Here is a 17,544-nt window from a genome sequence, read left to right on the forward strand (position 1 = left end):
TAATTATATTTGGTGTGAATAACGTAAGTATATCCAGAAGACACTAAGTAATCATTGACCCCTTGACCTCGTGACCTTTGACCTGTTATTTGCACCTCGCTAGCTCAACCCAGCTGCTAATTAGGCTTCACCTGACGCTTTTTCTCAGCTGGTAGGCAGTACTGAGTCACATCTGAGGAACAGGGTAGTCTTAACTCTTTCACTGTTAGACTTCAGATGGGGAAAGCCGTCTATATAGCCTAGTTGTTTGAGCTAGGAAGACGTGTAGGACTTTCCTCTTGCTCTCCAGACGATTTTATGCAGCTGGGGAGAGAGAGGTGTAGCTGGGGGATTATATAAAGCCTTCCTCAATCCCCCCGAATACACCAAGTCCATCCATAGCTGAATAAAATCGTCTGAAGGCAGCTGAAATAAACTGAAAAGAATAATCCTACTGAGGGGTAAGTGAAGACAATTATTCGCCCCTGAAGGCATTTGAAGTAAACTCAAAAATCGTCTTCCCACTGAGAGGTTGATAGAGACGATTTTCCCCCTTTACAGCTGAGAAAAAGGATCTGAAGTCAGCCCAGATAGCAGTGAAAGGCTAAGGGTTTTATTCTTGCTGTTCAGACGGTTTTCTCAGGTGTGGAGGGGTTCAATCAAAGGCAGTATTCTCGGTTAAGGAAGCTCCCTATCACCTTTTCCCAATCGACTTATTTTGTGTATTATACCTTACTGTCCCATCCCGTGGTCCATAAACCCTTCCAATATCGCCATACTCTGCATGGATAACGTGCTAAACCCAGCCATATCCAAAAAATAAATCGCTAAGGAAGAGGTGTTAGGGAGCTTCCTTATGAGTCCAAGTTCGTATTTTCGGCAGTTAACTCCGTAGCACCTCTTCCTCACCGATTTATTTTTCAGAATGACTTAAGTAACAGGAAGGCAAGGTGTAATCGGCAAAATAAGTCGCTTAGGAACAGGTGTTAGGGAATACCTTACCGACGAGAAGGCAGCCCAAGCCTCCCTTAACCCCTTCAGCCCGAGAAATCCCTCTAAGCTGAGAATAACCGTCTGAAAATCGCAAAAACGTGAAGAAATCCAACACAAGTGAAATTAATTAGTATCTTACCTGTCTAGTGTACCTGGCACCTACCTGTAAATAATTATATATATATTTTATGTATATTATTTATATAGAAATTTATATATACATCTATAGGGCAATAATTTATATAGATTGTACTATTAAAAGCTGGGAGTTTGGTATAGCCCGTTAGTTATACCGTTACCGTTACTGTTGATTGCACCGTTACCGTTGATTACTCCGTTGCCGTTGATTACTCGATTACCGTTACCGTTTGTGTAGGCGTTACCGTTGGTTACTCCGTTACCGTTGGTTACTCCGTTACCGTTGATTGCTCCGTTGTCATTTGTATTCCCATTTGTGTAGCCGTTGCCGTTGACTGCTCCATTACCGTTGATTGCCCCGTTACCGTTGATTGCACCGTAACCGTTTGTGTAACCGTTGACGTAGCCGTTTCCGTTGCCATTACCGTTGATTAGGCCACTTCTGTTGATACCGTTACCATTGATGGCTCCGTTACCGTTGGGACGCCCGTAATTGTAACCATTACCGTTGACACCATTACTGTTGATACCGTTACCATTCACACCATTTCCATAGCCATTACCGTTGATACCGTTACCATTGATACCGTTACCGTTGATCCCGTTACCATTAATACCGTTGATACCGTTACCATTTACACCATTACCATAACCATTTCCGTTAATGCCGTTACATTTGATAACGTTACCGTTGACACCGTTACCGTTGACGCCGTTGCCGTTGATGCCGTTACCGTTGATGACGTTACCGTTGATACCGTTACCGTTGACACCGTTGCCGTTGATACCGTTACCGTTGATACCGTTACCGCTGACACCGTTGACGTTGACGAGTCCAATATTGGCGTTGAGACCATAGAAACTGGGAGCGGTGGCACAGTCGAAGTTGTACCACCAGTCACACACAAAGTACTGTTGGTTGAAAACAGTACCGTTGGGACAAAGGAAGGAATCCTTACGTCCATCAGCTTGGCAGATGTGGAAGACCTGTGGAGATAGTAGTAGTAGTAGTAGTAGTAGTAGTAGTAGCAGTAGTAGTAGCAGTGGTGGTGGTGGTTGTGGTGGTGGTGATGGTGGCGGTGGTGATAGTGGAGGTGGTGGTAGTAGTAGTAGTAACAGTGTGGAAGACCTCTAGAATTAGTGTAGTAATAGTTGTAATAGTCATAGTAGTAGTAACGGTGTTTTTGGTTGTGGTAGTGGTGGAAATAGTAGTAGTAGTAGTAGTAGTAGTAGAACTAGTAGCAGTAGTAGTAAGAGTAGTATTAGTAATAGTAGTAGAAGAACTATAAATGTAGTAGTAGCAGTAGTAGTGGGAGGGGCAGGAGGAGATAAAGAACAAGAACAATAAATAGTAGTAACAGTAGTATTAGAGGCAGTAGTAGTAGTAACAGCAGCAGCAGTAGTAGTAGTATAGAAGATGAAGATGAAGAAGAAGGAGGACGAGGAGGAGGAGGAAGTGAAGAAGAAAGAGGAGAATAAGTAGTAGTAATAGTAGCAGACTAGTAGTGGTAGTGGAAGAAGAAAAAGAAGTGTTAGTAGTAGCAGAAATCGGTAAGGAAGAAGCCCCAGTCATCACCTTCAGCATACGGGAAGATGGCATTAAGAGGTAATTAGGTAGGTCAGGGAAAACGACCGTACTGTTTGGAAATCAAGGTTGAAGATGCAAGAGAAAGTTGTTATAGTTATATACATGACATGACTGCGAACTTTCTGCATGATTTTAAAGTTAGTGTAATTCGTGGATGAAACGCAGATTTCACCAAGGGGAGGCTGATTTATGGCCAAAGTGTGAGAGAAGGAGATGTTATTCAGTAAGTTTGCTCATTTCTTTCATTTTCAATGCCCAAAGACTTAAGGCTATGTTCGAAAGTTGTTTTATTTTATGATCTGTTTGTAGATTTCACCAGAGAGAGCATTGTTTGTGGCCAAAGTGAGGGAGAATGAAATGTCTTTAAGTAAGCTAGCTCACTTCTTTCACATACCAATGCACAAGGACTTTAGAGTGTATTGGAAAATATTTTTGGTTTAATGTGTGGGGTCATTTTGAACTCAGATGGAACTGGACATGAGGCAGTTTTTGGTGTATTCTCCTCCTCAAAATCTGTCCTATGAGAGGCAAAATGCTAATAACTCATAGAAGCAGATCTCCATTTGAAAGCAAGCTCCTCTAACCACGACGTAAGGAGTGAAACCTGCTAATTATTACCCCCATGATGAGGGAGCAAACGTCCTACATCCCAGATTGTTATTAAAATTGGTTGATATTTTTACTTTCCTTCTCGAAATAGCTTATTATACCCTAACCTACCCTGGGTGTAATATCAGCTTGGTATTCATGGACCTGTGTATTGATGTAGCTAACCCGGGTGTAAGGAAGGAACTGGCTAAATATACACACCCTAGACCGTAAGTATAATAGTGTACCCTCATGCTACACGCAGATTGCAGGGCATTGTTGGTGTAGGAAAATTGGAAATGGTGTCGGGAATGGTGTATTGGCGCTCCAATACCCAGTGTAGTGAAAAGGCTAGCTAAGTACCATGAAGAACTCCCATAAATATATAGTTCCATAAAGCAGTGCATAATGGTTTCGTGAAGGTCTAGCCTAAGATATTACCATGAAAAAGCCTTAGTACCGTGAAGGAATGCACAGATGGATCGTGAAGGGGCTAACCTCAATAACTACCATGGAGACCTCCCATGATATAGTACCATGAAGGAGTGTATAAAGGAATCAACAGTATACACAATGGTAATAAGCTTCATTCATCCTTACCTGACATACATGGTTGCAGTGTCTGGGAAGGTGAATGTAGTGAGGTAAAGGACTGAGTAACTATTATAGTGGATGTGAGGGGTCGTATTGTGACAGATTGCGTTCCACATCTTCCTCAGCTATTTATTTTGCCTCTTGTGGCTATGAGCCTTCATGGGCATCAATAGTAGATCTAAAAACCTTATTATGAGGGAATATTATGATGCAGTAGGTTAAATAAATTGCCCCAAAAGAAGTCTTAATGAAGCTTGACATCAAGCCTGAGGTAGGATGTGAAGGTAGGAGTAGAGTACTGTGTATTGGAGCAGGTGAACCCGGTGGACTGCAGGACTGTACTATGATACATGAAGAGTTACACAGTAGATACAGTACCAGGACACAATATCTCACAGTATTTTCACCTGACATCCGGCCTCGTATGGTATAATTACTGATACCGGCGTGCTGCAGTGAAAAGACTTAACTGTCATGAAGACCTAAGAGTGTAGATACAGTGCCAGGACTTACACAGTAGATACGGTGCCACAGAACAGTATCTCACAGTATTCTCACCTAGCATACAGCTTCCAGGGCGGAGTCAACATAACTCCCGGGTACCTGTGTGTTGCAGCAGGTAAACCCGGTAGACTGCAGGACTGTACTATGATACCTGAGGACTTACACAGTAGATACGGTGCCACAAAACAGTAAATCACCGTAACTTCTCACCTGACATCCAGCTTCCGGGGTGGCGTCGGCATAATATCCGGGCACCTGTGTGTTAGCGCAGGTGAAGCCGGTCAGCGGGACGGAGGCGAGGATGGGATAGTCCACGCCTGCAACGCCGCCCCCCCCCGATGGCAGAGCTCAACGCGGTGATGGAGTCCACGAAGCCTTTGATCCCATTACCGTTGATGCCGTTGATTCCGTTGATACCGTTACCATTGATACCACTGATCCTGTTGATGCTGTTACCGTTGAGACCATTTGTGAAGCCATTACCGATGCTTGTTCTACCGTTACCGTTGATGGCACCGTTTCCGTTAGCGTACCCATTACCGTAGATTGGACCGTTACCGTTGATGGCACCGTTTCCGTTAGTGTACCCATTGCCGTTTATTGCACTGTTACCGTTGATTGGACCGTTACCGTTGATTGGACCGTTACCGTTGATTGCACCGTTACCGTTGATTGCACCGTTACCGTTGATTGCACCATTGCCATCGATGACACCGTTGCCATTACCGTTGACAGCTCCGTTGCCGTAAGAGTAACCATTACCATACACAGCTCCATTACCGTTGATTGCACCGTTACCAATGATTGCTCCATTGCCATTACCGTTGATAACTTCGTTACCTTTGGTGTAGCCATTACCGTTACCGTTGATGAGTCCGTTACCGTTGATTGCTCCATTACCGTTGACTGCTCCATTACCGTTGAGTGCTCCGTTACTGTTGACCGCACCATTACCGTTGATTACTCCGTTTCCATTACCAATACCGTAAAAATAACCGTTATCGTTGCCACTGATTGCTCCGTTACCGTTACCGTTGACTGCTCCGTTACCGTTACCATTGATTGCCCCGTTACCGTTGATTGCTCCGTTTCCGTTGATTGCTCCGTTTCCTTTGATTGCTCCTTTTCCGTTACCAGTGCCGTAAGAATAGTCGTTACCGTTAATTACTCCGTTACCGTTACCGTTAATTACTCCGTTACCGTTACCGTTGATTGCTCCGTTTCCGTTGATTACACCATTACCGTTGCCGTTAGTATAGCCGTTACCGTTGACTGCTCCGTTACCGTTGACTGCTCCGTTACCGTTGACTGCTCCGTTACCGTTGATTACTGCGTTACCAATACCGTTGATTGCTCCGTTACCGTTGACTGCACCATTACCGTTGATGACTCCGTTTCCGTTACCAATGCCGTAAGAATAGCCGTTACCGTTAATTACACCGTTAGCGTTACCGTTGATTGCTCCGTTTCCGTTGATTACACTGTTACCGTTACCGTTGATTGCTCCATTACCGTTGATTACACCGTTACCGATGCCGTTAGTATAGCCGTTACCGTTGATTACACCGTTACCGTTGCCGTTAGTATAGCCGTTACCGTTGATTACACCGTTACCGTTGCCGTTAGTATAGCCGTTACCGTTTATTACACTGTTACCGTTGGCGTTAGTATAGCCGTTACCGTTGATTCCTCCGTTACCGTTGATTACTCTGTTACCATTACCGTTGATTGCTCCGTTACCAATGGTTGCTCCATTACCGTTAAGGCCACTGCCGTTTGCGCCATAACCATTAACAGCACCGTTGCCATTTCCGTTGATCCCGTTGATTCCGTTACCGTTGCTTGGCGGTAGGTAGGTATTCTGAGCCAGACACGCTCCCAACAGAGCTGAGAGAGAGAGAGAGAGAGAGAGAGAGAGAGAGAGAGAGAGTTAAATAAAGTAAATAACAGTGTTAAATATACGCAAAATATAATAATAATAATAATAATAGTAATAATAATAATAATAATAATAATAATAATAAAATTATTATTATTATTATTATTATTATTATTATTATAAAGAGTAATAATAATAATAATAATAATAATAATAATAATAGTAGTAGTAGTAGTAGTAGTAGTAGTAATAGTAGCAGTAATAGTAATATAACAGTAGTAGTAGTAGTAGTAGTAGTAGTAGTAGTAGTAATAGTAGTAGTAGTAGTAGTAGTAGTAGTAGTAGTAGTGGTGGTAGTAGTAGTAGTAATAGTAGTAGTAGTAATAGTAGTAGTACTAGCAGTAGTAATAGTAGTAGTAGTAATAGTAGTAGTAATAGTAGTAGTAGTAGTAGTAATAGTAGTAGTAGTAGTAGTAGTATAGCAGTAGTAGTAGTAGTATAGCAGTAGTAGTAGTAGTAGTAGCAGTAGCAGTAGCAGTAGTAGTAGTAGTAGTAGTAGTAGTAATAGTAGAGGTCAGGTACTGAAAGGCGTCTGGCCATAGAGAAACAGATCAATAGAGATTATACCTAAGGCGTCTGGCGATAGGTAGATAGATAGATAATTAGGGCGTCTGGCGATACGAGTAGATAGAGAGGATATTGAGAACGTCTGGCTATAGACTGATAGAGATGGTATAGGGCGTCTGGCAATAGAGATGCTGCGTAGGGCGTCTGGTAATAGATAGATAGCAATGAAACTATATGGTGTCTGGCAATAGATAGATAGATAGATAGAGAAATAGGTTGATAGAGTTAAACTGAACTTCACAACTCCTCACTATAAATATCCACCTCCAAAAAAGAAAAAAAGAAAATGAAAAAAAAAAATGTCGAGAGCAAGAAAGATGGTCCAGCTAAATGTATTTCTAAAACTTTTAAATTCTCGTCTAAAAGTCCTTCAGGCTACTGTGAGTACAAGCTGGATGTGCTAAATGTACTACCGCTTCCCCTAAGACCAGGAACAAGTGCACACAAGTGTACATCCCCTCCCAGTGGCCAGGAACAAGTGCACACGAGTGTACATCCCCTCTCACTGGCCAGAAACGAGTGCGGGCGAGAGTACATCCCCCTCCCGTGACCCCGTACAATTGTGCTCGCTTGTACATCCTCAGAAACAGTTGAGCGTGAGTGTAGTTCTTCCCCCTCCCCTCCACCACCACTACGGTTACCACCTCGCATTTAAGTGGCTGGATTGACCCGGAAGAGTGGCTTAACTAGGAACAGTGAAATGGCTGTCTGTCGTTGTGGTCGGGGGGGGGGGGTAATAGAGACGCCTAGGGAGTCTTGTGTCCTGTCCACTCACACACAAAGTCAAGCTGAAAAAACGTAGAGGGTTAGAGCTAGCTTATTTTAGAGTTAGAGCTGGGTTAGGTTTGGCTTATACAGTATAACAGCTAATAAGAACATATATATCATTATAGTAACAGGTATATTTTTAGATGCTGCCTAAAGGTAATATATAACTGAAGCAATATTTAATTATAAACTTAATGAGTCCAAGGGCAAAGAAAAGTGTGGCATATATTATCGCTATACATGAAAATATACTATACAGTCTTACATGTAAAATATATTATGCTTATCTCCCTATCTATCTGCCTGTCTACCTATCTATCTATCTAAACATTAATCCATGTTCTTACCAGCAAATATCAGCTGCCTCGTTATCTTAGTCATGTCTTCTTCGAGGACGACTTGAGGGTAAACTAAAGCTCAAGATGGAGAACCAGCCACCAGTGTAGGCAATTAATGGGATGGGGAGCTTTGGGGAGAGGAGCAGGTAGTTGTGATAGGAGAGGAGGGGAGCTGAAGACTATGCCTGGAAAGGAGAGCGAGCGCCTTATATACTGACTGTGAGGACCTCGGCAGTGACACAATACCTCTCAGTGGAGGGAAAGGAGGGAAGATGGGGTGGAGGGAGGGAGAGAAGAAAGGCAAAGTATAAAGGAGGAATGAAAGCAAGTACTGACAACACGATAGATAAACAGGACTGGATAGATAGAAGAAGGGAAAGATGGAGGGTAATAGATAAAGGAGGAATGAGGACAAGGACTGATAACGATAGATATACAGGACTGGATAGATAGAAGGAGGGAAAGACAGAGGGCAATAGATAAAAAAGGAATGAGAGCAAATATTGATAACAAAATGGATGGAGTGAAGAGGAATGGGAAAGACAGAGAGCAAAGGGGAATGAAAAATGGAAAGCAAGATTGGATAATGGCTGAGGTTAAGAAATAGGAGAATTTGGATGATGGCAGGAGAGAGAGAGAGAGAGAGAGAGAGAGAGAGAGAGAGAGAGAGAGAAATGACGGAAGGCTCAAAATAAAGCAAATCCGAGAACATGAAAAACAAGATAAAATAATGTTACTTTGATAAGGAGAGTATTTTTCAGTTACTCGAGAGACAGAATAATTTGCAGTCACACTGATTGGCTTAGAATACTTTGCACATCTAGAAGTAATATATAGTACATATTACATCTCAGTTTACTTAGTGTTATTAATAGCACATTGATATGGAAATAGTTTGCCTCAATATTATGCAAGAAATTACACGAAGGCCTCCAGCACTGTGAGGGGTAGAGATTTTTTTTCAATTTTTTTTTCCCAGTTCATTAAAGTCAATAGGTTTTAGTCGGAACAGAATACACAGTTCAAGACTCACTTCCAGAATTCCTTTAATTCCCCGAACTGCCTCTCTTTGCAACTCGCTTCCCCAGATCAGTTTCCCCCCAAAGTTCGACCTACAGGACCTCAAATCCACCTGTTTTAGGTTTTTTAATTAATGGAGGACACCTGTAATCTGGTATAAGGGTATTTTAAGTTTGTTTCTCCTTCCTCTATTGATCTTCTGTAAAATAAATAAATAAATATGTTAAATGTGTGTCTATGGTATCTGATTTTGAGCTGAGGATAGGGCTAGCAAAACAAGATAGCCTCCCTCATAGATGATGATGATGATTGTGGCAGTGGTGATGATGATGATGATGATGATGATGCTGATGATGATGATAGTGGTAGTGATGGTGATGACGGTGATGATGATAGTGCTGGTAGTGTGGTATTCATGATGATGATAATTAAGATGATGATAATGATGATGATGAAGGCCTCAAAGTGCAAGGAGTGGAAGATTAACACAACCAATGAAATACATAAACAGAGGACGCCAAGGATGAACAGAAAATGGAACCGAAATTTGCATATTAACGAAAGTAAACTGCAAGATAGACAAATAGGAAAGTGATAGATGGAGCAATAGATAGAGGGGAAACAAGGCCTAACTATACTCGTTTCACCCTGACTTGGCCTAAATTGCCATCTCTCCATCTTGAATTGTTTAGTTTACACTGAGAACACAGTATAAATGACAGAAGTATAAGTGACATAACTAGCGATGGTGTTTTGTTTCTCTGATTGGCCTCAGTTGTGGAGTTGATAGCAATAGATTAAAGCTAGATTACGGTACTAGTCACGAAGAAGTGCTGTGTGGAATGGAGGTTGAATCGTAGTAATATATATTACAGAAATTGGCAACAAAACAACAACAACAACAACAACAAGGGAGACGAAAATCCTGGTATATATTGAAAGGCTAAAACCAACTATAGTGCACTCATTTAACTTGGCCCAAAAGCTTTCCTCCCTTTGCAGCTTATTTTCTTCCGTTCAGGGTCAGAATAAGGCAGTACTGAGGCTCTACATCCTTCCCAGTGCACTTCTTCGTGACTATTCTCCACTTCTCTAACTACGCCTAAAATTTCCATCTCTCCATCTTGAATGCTGAGTTGTAGCAATAGATTAACACGAGATTATGATGCTATACTCTTTTCACCTTAACTTGGCTCAGATTTATAGCCCTGTTGCACCATATTGTATTTCTAGTAGTGGTCTACATCTATTCCACAGCACTTCTTCGTGACTAGCATCAAATTCTAGTGTTGATCACTTTCTACAGCTCAGTTTGAGATGGCGGGAAGGCAGTTATTTTTATCTATAGTTCATTCACTTTTACTTGGCTCAGATTTTCGTCCTTTTTGCAGCCTGTTTCTCTTAGCTCATTTTCAGAAGCTACTAATTCGGCTCCACATCCTTTCCACAGCACTTCTTCGTGATTAATATCATATCCTATTCATAATCTTTTGATATAACTCAATATTCAAGATGGAGACACGGCAATTTTTCGTCTATTCTCCGTTCACTTTTACTTGGCCTAATGCTTGCCGTAAAACAACTAACTCAGAGACAAATAAATAAGTAAATATAATGTACAGACGCCGGAATAAGTTCGTTTCCTTTTCCGTGAACTAAGGCGTTTGTAACACTGCTCGATGGAGAGATATGCCCTCCTCCTCCCTTCCTCATAGTCCCACACTCCCACCCAACCCCCCCACTTTTCTCTCCGACCCCATAACCCCACCCGGTACCCTCCATACTCTCGCTCACAGCCAGCTAGGGGTTTCTGTACTTCAAGCACCTCTCTAATTACGTGTAGTCCGAACAACTAATAAAGGAATAGTACAGTATATATCATAAACCAAGTTAGGAAAAGGTTTACTACACTGTGTGTGTGTGTGTGTGTGTGTGAGAGAGAGAGAGAGAGAGAGAGAGAGAGAGAGAGAGAGAGAGAGAGAGAGAGAGAGAGAGAGAGAGAGAGAGAGAGAGAGAGAGAGAGACTTGGAATGGTGAGAACAATCAGGAGAAATACTGATAAAAAAAAGTGAGTGAGAGAAGAAACTGAAGCAGAGAGGAAGAAAACACGCAGGTGAAAAAATGGAACAGTGTTATAGGAGTGACACGGACGGAAGCACACACACACACACACACACACACACACACACACACACACACTTTCCGAATATTTGTCTACCTATTTGTCTGTGCCTGTCTGTGTACTCCCCCCCCCCTCTCTCTCTCTCTCTCTCTCTCTGGATCCTTTGTCTCATCCCCAGTTTCCTTTTCCCTCCTTCCCTTTTCTTTATAGTTATCTGCCCAGTCCCTACCTTCCTCCCTCTCCTTCCTTTCCTTCGTCTCTCTTCCCCTCTGTCACTCCCTCCTTACCTCACTCTTCTTTCTCCCTCCCTGTGTCACAACTTTGTCTTACTTTTTTCATCTGTCACGTGTCTTACCTTTTTTTCTCCATTACTCTCTCCGTATTTCTTTACTTGTACTAAATCCATTTCCTTCACTGCTTTCTTCACCCAGTAATAACTGCATGCACTTTTTCTCTCACCTCTCTCCGTCTCTCCCTGTCACCCGAAATCTCTTCTTTCATTCCGCTCTTCCCACTGTCTTTCCCTCCCTCCCTCACTCTCCCTCCCCTTGTCTTCCCTTCTTAACATCCCCCTCCTCTTTCTTGCCCCCAAATTAACCTATTTTCTTCCCACCCTTAATCTCTACTTTCTCTCCGCAAATTTCTCTAATTTCTCTGTTTCTCACCGCCCTTTATGCTTGAATGTTGCATTCGTTCTACTCAGCCTCAATGCTATCGTCTTATCTTAGTTCTTTCCCTGCGTCCTTGCCAGAATAACACACTTTCCTCCTCCTCCCTGTTACCATGCCTCCTTTTCTAATTTTTCTCATTATCGTTCTCAGTATTCCGTTCCGTAGCTCTCTTTCTCACTTTCTCCTTTTGTTATCCCTATTTCTATGTTTGCTCCATTCCCGTTTTCTCTCAGCTGTCTCACCTTTTGTCTCTACTTCCCTGTCTCCCGGCCTTTCTATTCACATCTTCCTTCCCCCCCCCCTTCACACTGCTTGTATTTCATTTCACCTCTCACTGTCTCTTCTTCTCACTCTCTGTCTCTTTTCTTACCTCTCGTTGTTCTCTCCTTGCCTCTCCCCTTCTTATTTTCTCCTTAACTGTCCTCTCATTTCTCATTTTTCAACTCGCTCTCCCCCTCGGCCTGTCGCTACCCCCCCCCTCTCTCTCTTTCTCTGTCTCTGTCTCTGTCTGTCTGTCTGTCTCTGTCTCTCTCTCTCTCTCTCTCTCTCTCTCTCTCTCTCTCTCTCTCTCTCTCTCTCTCTCTCTCTCTCTCTCTCACACACACACACACACACACACACAGTGTAGTAAACCTTTTCCTAACTTGGTTTATGATATATACTGTACTATTCCTTTATTAGTTGTTCGGACTACACGTAATTAGAGAGGTGCTTGAAGTACAGAAACCCCTAGCTGGCCGTGAGCGAGAGTATGGAGGGTACCGGGTGGGGTTATGGGGTCGGAGAGAAAAGTGGGGGGGTTGGGTGGGAGTGTGGGACTATGAGGAAGGGAGGAGGAGGGAATATCTCTCCATCGAGCAGTGTTACAAACGTCTTAGTCCATGGAAAAGGAAACGAACTTATTCCGGCGTCTGTACATCCATTCATTCATCCATACATACATACATACACATATCCATCTATCTGTCCATCCACACATACACACATCCATCCATCCACACATACACACATCCATCCATCCATCCATCCACACATACACACATCTATCCATCCATCCATACAGTACATACATACGCACATCCATCTACCCATCCATCCATTCATGCATCCCGTCATTCATCCACACACACACACACTCACACCCACCCACACCCACCCACCCACCCACACCCACACCCACACCCACCCACCCACCCACACACACACACACACACACACACACATATATACACACACACACACATCCATCCATCCATCCACACATTCACCCATTCATCCATCCATCCATCCATCCATACGTACACTCATCTATTCATCAATCCATACATACACACATCCATCCCTCCATCCATCCATCCATCCATCCAACCATTCATCCAAGCATTCATTCATACAAACATTTATCCATCCACCCATCCATCCATCCAATCATCCATCCAACCATCCATTCATACACACATCCATCCATCCATCCATCCATCCAACCATCCATATAAGCACCCATTCATACACATATCCATGCAACAATCCATCCATCCAACCATCCATCCAACCATCCATCCATACACACATGCAACCATCCACTCATACAAACATCCATCCATCCATTCAACCATCCACCCAACTATCCATTCATACACACATCTATCCATCCACCCATCCATCCATCCATCCAAGCATCCGTTCATACACACATCCATCCATCCATCCATCCAACCATCCATCGAAGCATCCATTCATACACATATCCATCCTCCATCCATCCATCCAAGCATCCATTCATACACACATCCATCCATCCATCCATTCGTACACACATCCATCCATCCAAGCATCCATTCATACACACATCCATCCATCCATCCATCCAAGCATCCATTCATACACACATCCATCCAATCAACCATCCATACAGTGACACATTTTCCATTTCACTCCTGCTCACACCAAAACAGAAAAAATCGACCATACAGCAAAGGAGGCAGGAAAAAAAATGAAGGAAAGAAGAAGGAAATTAGTCAGAGGGAAATATAGATCAGAGAGGAAGAGGAATATTACTGAGGCCTTGTTGTGAAATTGCTGCTGGATAACAGTACTGGGAGAGAGAGAGAGAGAGAGAGGGAGAGACAGACTTAAATTCAGTACCGGTAGATATGGAGACAGAGTAACAGACACACAGACAGACAGACTGAGACAGTAAGAGAGCAAGTGATAGAGTAGGAAAGGAAAAGGAGAGAGAGAGAGAGAGAGAGAGAGAGAGAGAGAGAGAGATAGGCCTCGTTATGAAAACGTTCCCACTTAACAAAGAAATGAGATTAAGGGCCCAAATCCTTCTTCCACCACTTTCTTAACCCCTGCACCACAGCGATTCATTCTCATTAATCTAAGACTTTACCATAGTTCACTTAGTCACTTACACTTTACACTTACATCTCTATCTTAAGTGGCAATACCTACAATTCACTATGTACTTAAGTGATAGTTGCTACACTTCATCACTCACGTACACTTTATACTAACACCTCTGTCTTAAGTAGTAGTACACACAGGCCACTTAAATCAAGCACTTAAGTGACAACCCACACTCCACTTAATCACGCACTTAAGTGGCAAATTTAATCTTACTCCGTGACCTATTGTAAAAAAAGAAAAAGAAAAAAGAAAAAAAACTTCATAATTAGATGAGTGGAGTCATTCCCCTAAATTTGGAAAAAAATGGAAAAATATCTATTGTTTTTTTCAGTATAATATGTCAAAGATCAATATCACAAAACAAAGTCAAAGTTCACCTCTCCTTGTGACTTAGGTAATTTACCTATTGGTCTAAAAAACTGTCGATTTAATCATGGTCTACCCCTCAACCTTCCCACTAAGTTTGGTTAACATCGAATTAAAAATGTTCAAGTTATCTCACCCAGATTAAATTTTTTCCTCTCTTTGTGACCTTGATAACTAATCTATTGGTAAAAAAAAAAATTGTGGGTTAAATCAAGGTCTACCCCTCAACCTTCCCACCAAATCTGCTTAAAATCGAAAAAAATGTTCAAGTTACATCATCTAAATTCATTTTTTCCTATCCTAATGACTTTGATAATTAACCTGTTGTTCTAAGAAATTGTAGGTTTATTCATGGTCTACGCCTCAACTTTCCCACCAAGTTTGGTTAAAACCGTTTTAAAATTGTTCAAGTTATTCGGATTATTTATTCACAATAGTTTTGGCGGCGAGATATCTAAGATTTTTTTCAGTCTAATCCCAACTGGGTGGAAGGTTGAGAGGTAGTCCATATCGAAAAGTGTTATCACTTCGTCCTCATACATCCCGCAGCTTCCTTCCCCCCCCCTCTCTCCCCGTCCTTCCCCCTTTCCCACCTCCAACCTCCCCTCACAACTCCTTGGGAGGTATGGGGGAGCCTCATACTTCACTGTCATAGCCTCTTGTGGAGGGAAAGGGGTTGTGTGTGTGTGTGTGTGTGTGTGTGTGTGTGTGTGTGTGTGTGTGTGTGTGTGTGTGTGTGTGTGTTACTATTATAAGTTGTTTGTATTACTGTTTAGTGTTGTGAGATGTAATTAATATTCTCTCTCTCTCTCTCTCTCTCTCTCTCTCTCTCTCTCTCTCTCTCTCTCTCTCTCTCTCTCTCTCTCATTCTGGCTGTGGGTCTAGCTTTGAGACTCTTGCTCTCACTCTTTCTCTTCCTCTCACTCTCACTCTAACACTCCACATTCCCTCCTTTCACCCTTCCTTCCTTTTCTTCCTCCCTCCTTCCCTCTCTCCTTCCTTTCTTCCTTCCTTCCCTCCTTCACTCCATCATAACATCAAAACTAAACCAACAGATCGGTATATAAGCGACCAAACACAAGCCCGTCTGTTTACAATTTGTCAGGCGTTCGTGTAGTTGCAAATTGATCAATCCGGATTCCTTTGAGCATCCAGACGAGATGTGGCAATTGAAAGTTGACTGCTTAGAATTGCTAGACACAGGTGAGTGAGAATCAGGCATAGAACCGAGATTGATAGTGGAAAGAGATGTGGAGTGTATTAAGTATGTTTGGGTATGTGGAGAGAATGGGACATGAGGGACTGACTAGGAGAGTATGAGCGAGTTGCTGCGAAGGAGGGGAAGAGGGAGACCGAGGATGAGATAGAGGGATGGTTTGGAAAGGTGTATGAGTGAGGGGGGGTGAGTTGATGAGGGGGGAAGGGAAGGGAGACCAAGGACGAGATATAGAGACAATTTGGAGAGGTGTATGAGTGAGGGGTGTGTGAGTTGAAGAGGGGGAGGGGAAGGGAGGCCAAGGATGAGATGGAGGATGAGGTGGAGAAGTATATGAGTGACGGAAGTGTGAGTTGGAGAGAAGGTAGCCTGATGGTAGAAGACAGGGGGACATAGAGGCAATAGATAGATAGATGGATAAATAGATACTAAGTGGGCGTGAGAGGAATACAAACATTGTGTAGGAGTGATATTGACGATGGGGAAAGTGTGTGTGTGTGTGTGTGTGTGTGTGTGTGTGTGTGTGTGTGTGTGTGTGTGTGTTTTAGAGTGAGCCATGTATAGGTAGAGTGACGTAGTGGAATCGTAGTGGACCCAAGGCAGAGTGATAGTGTGAGGGGATGATGGATGAGGTCTGAAATCTAACCAATATGAGGTGATTAAGAGGTGTGAAATAGACTCTGTTATTGTGGATGGGAGAATTTTCTATCCTTCCTTCACCAACTCATCCCCCCCCTCCCTCTCTGACACACACACACACACACACACACACACACACACACACACACACACATCCCATCCATCTCTCCTCTTCCTCCTCCTCATCCTCTTTTCAGCATCCTTTCACCCTTACCTCTCAAATTTTCTCATATTCTCCCTCCCTCCTCCTTCCTCCCTTCTTTCCCTCCCTATTTATATACAGTATTTAGCATAATTTTTCACACCCTCAAGGGCACAAAACTCCCTCTCAACTGAATAAAATCGTCTGTTTTAGCTAGATAATGGTATACTCTTTTCACCTAAACTTGGCCCAGATTTTCTCCTTGTTGCATATTTCACCTGTATTAAATGTCACTTGCAGGTGATAATAAGCGTTAATTAGTGTGATCAACAGAGTGTGCAAGAGACGCAATGGCATATAATTAGCGGAGTACTCAACTCCTCTTCTTAACCTACTTATTATTTTTATATTTAATGCTTCTCATTCATCAGTCTAGCAGGGTATTACTCCTGGCTTCCTAGCACCTCTTCCTTAACGATTTATTATATTTATTACAACCTTAACCTAATGGCCGCTCTTCACGCTGCCCGATCTCTGGTAGCCCCTTTATTCAGTACCTTATCTCTGAGGTCACACTCAACGACCTCGACCCATGTCTTTCTCCGTCTGCCTCTCGCAGCTCTATCCCCGACTTTCACACTTCTCACCTTCCGCACCCGGTTGTCATCATCCATCCCCTCCACACGCCCAAACCATCTCAATCTACCCCTCCCCCCTCATCACAACATCAATACATTCCAATCCCATCCTTCCTCCCAAATCATCTCAATCTACCCCTTCTCATTATGTCACCAATACATTCTAGTCACATCCTTCCTCCCAAACCATCTCAATCTACCCCTTCTCATCACAACACCAATTAATTCCAGTCCCATCCTTCCTCCAAAACCATGTCAATCTACCCCTCCTCATCACAACACCAATATATTCTAGTCCCATCCTTCCTCCCAAGCCATGTCA

The 17,544-nt window shown here is 42.8% G+C and overlaps 1 pseudogene; it reads right to left on the reverse strand.

Moving 5' to 3' along the window:
- Nucleotides 1-1,227: 1,227 nt before the first annotated feature.
- LOC145408763 (uncharacterized) lies at nt 1,228-7,468 on the reverse strand (annotated as a pseudogene).
- Nucleotides 7,469-17,544: the final 10,076 nt, after the last annotated feature.

Source organism: Coenobita brevimanus, chromosome 78 (genome assembly GCF_032717465.1).
Source record: "Coenobita brevimanus isolate Jiangsu-jjx chromosome 78, ASM3271746v2, whole genome shotgun sequence".
Taxonomy (NCBI): Eukaryota; Metazoa; Arthropoda; class Malacostraca; order Decapoda; family Coenobitidae; genus Coenobita; species Coenobita brevimanus.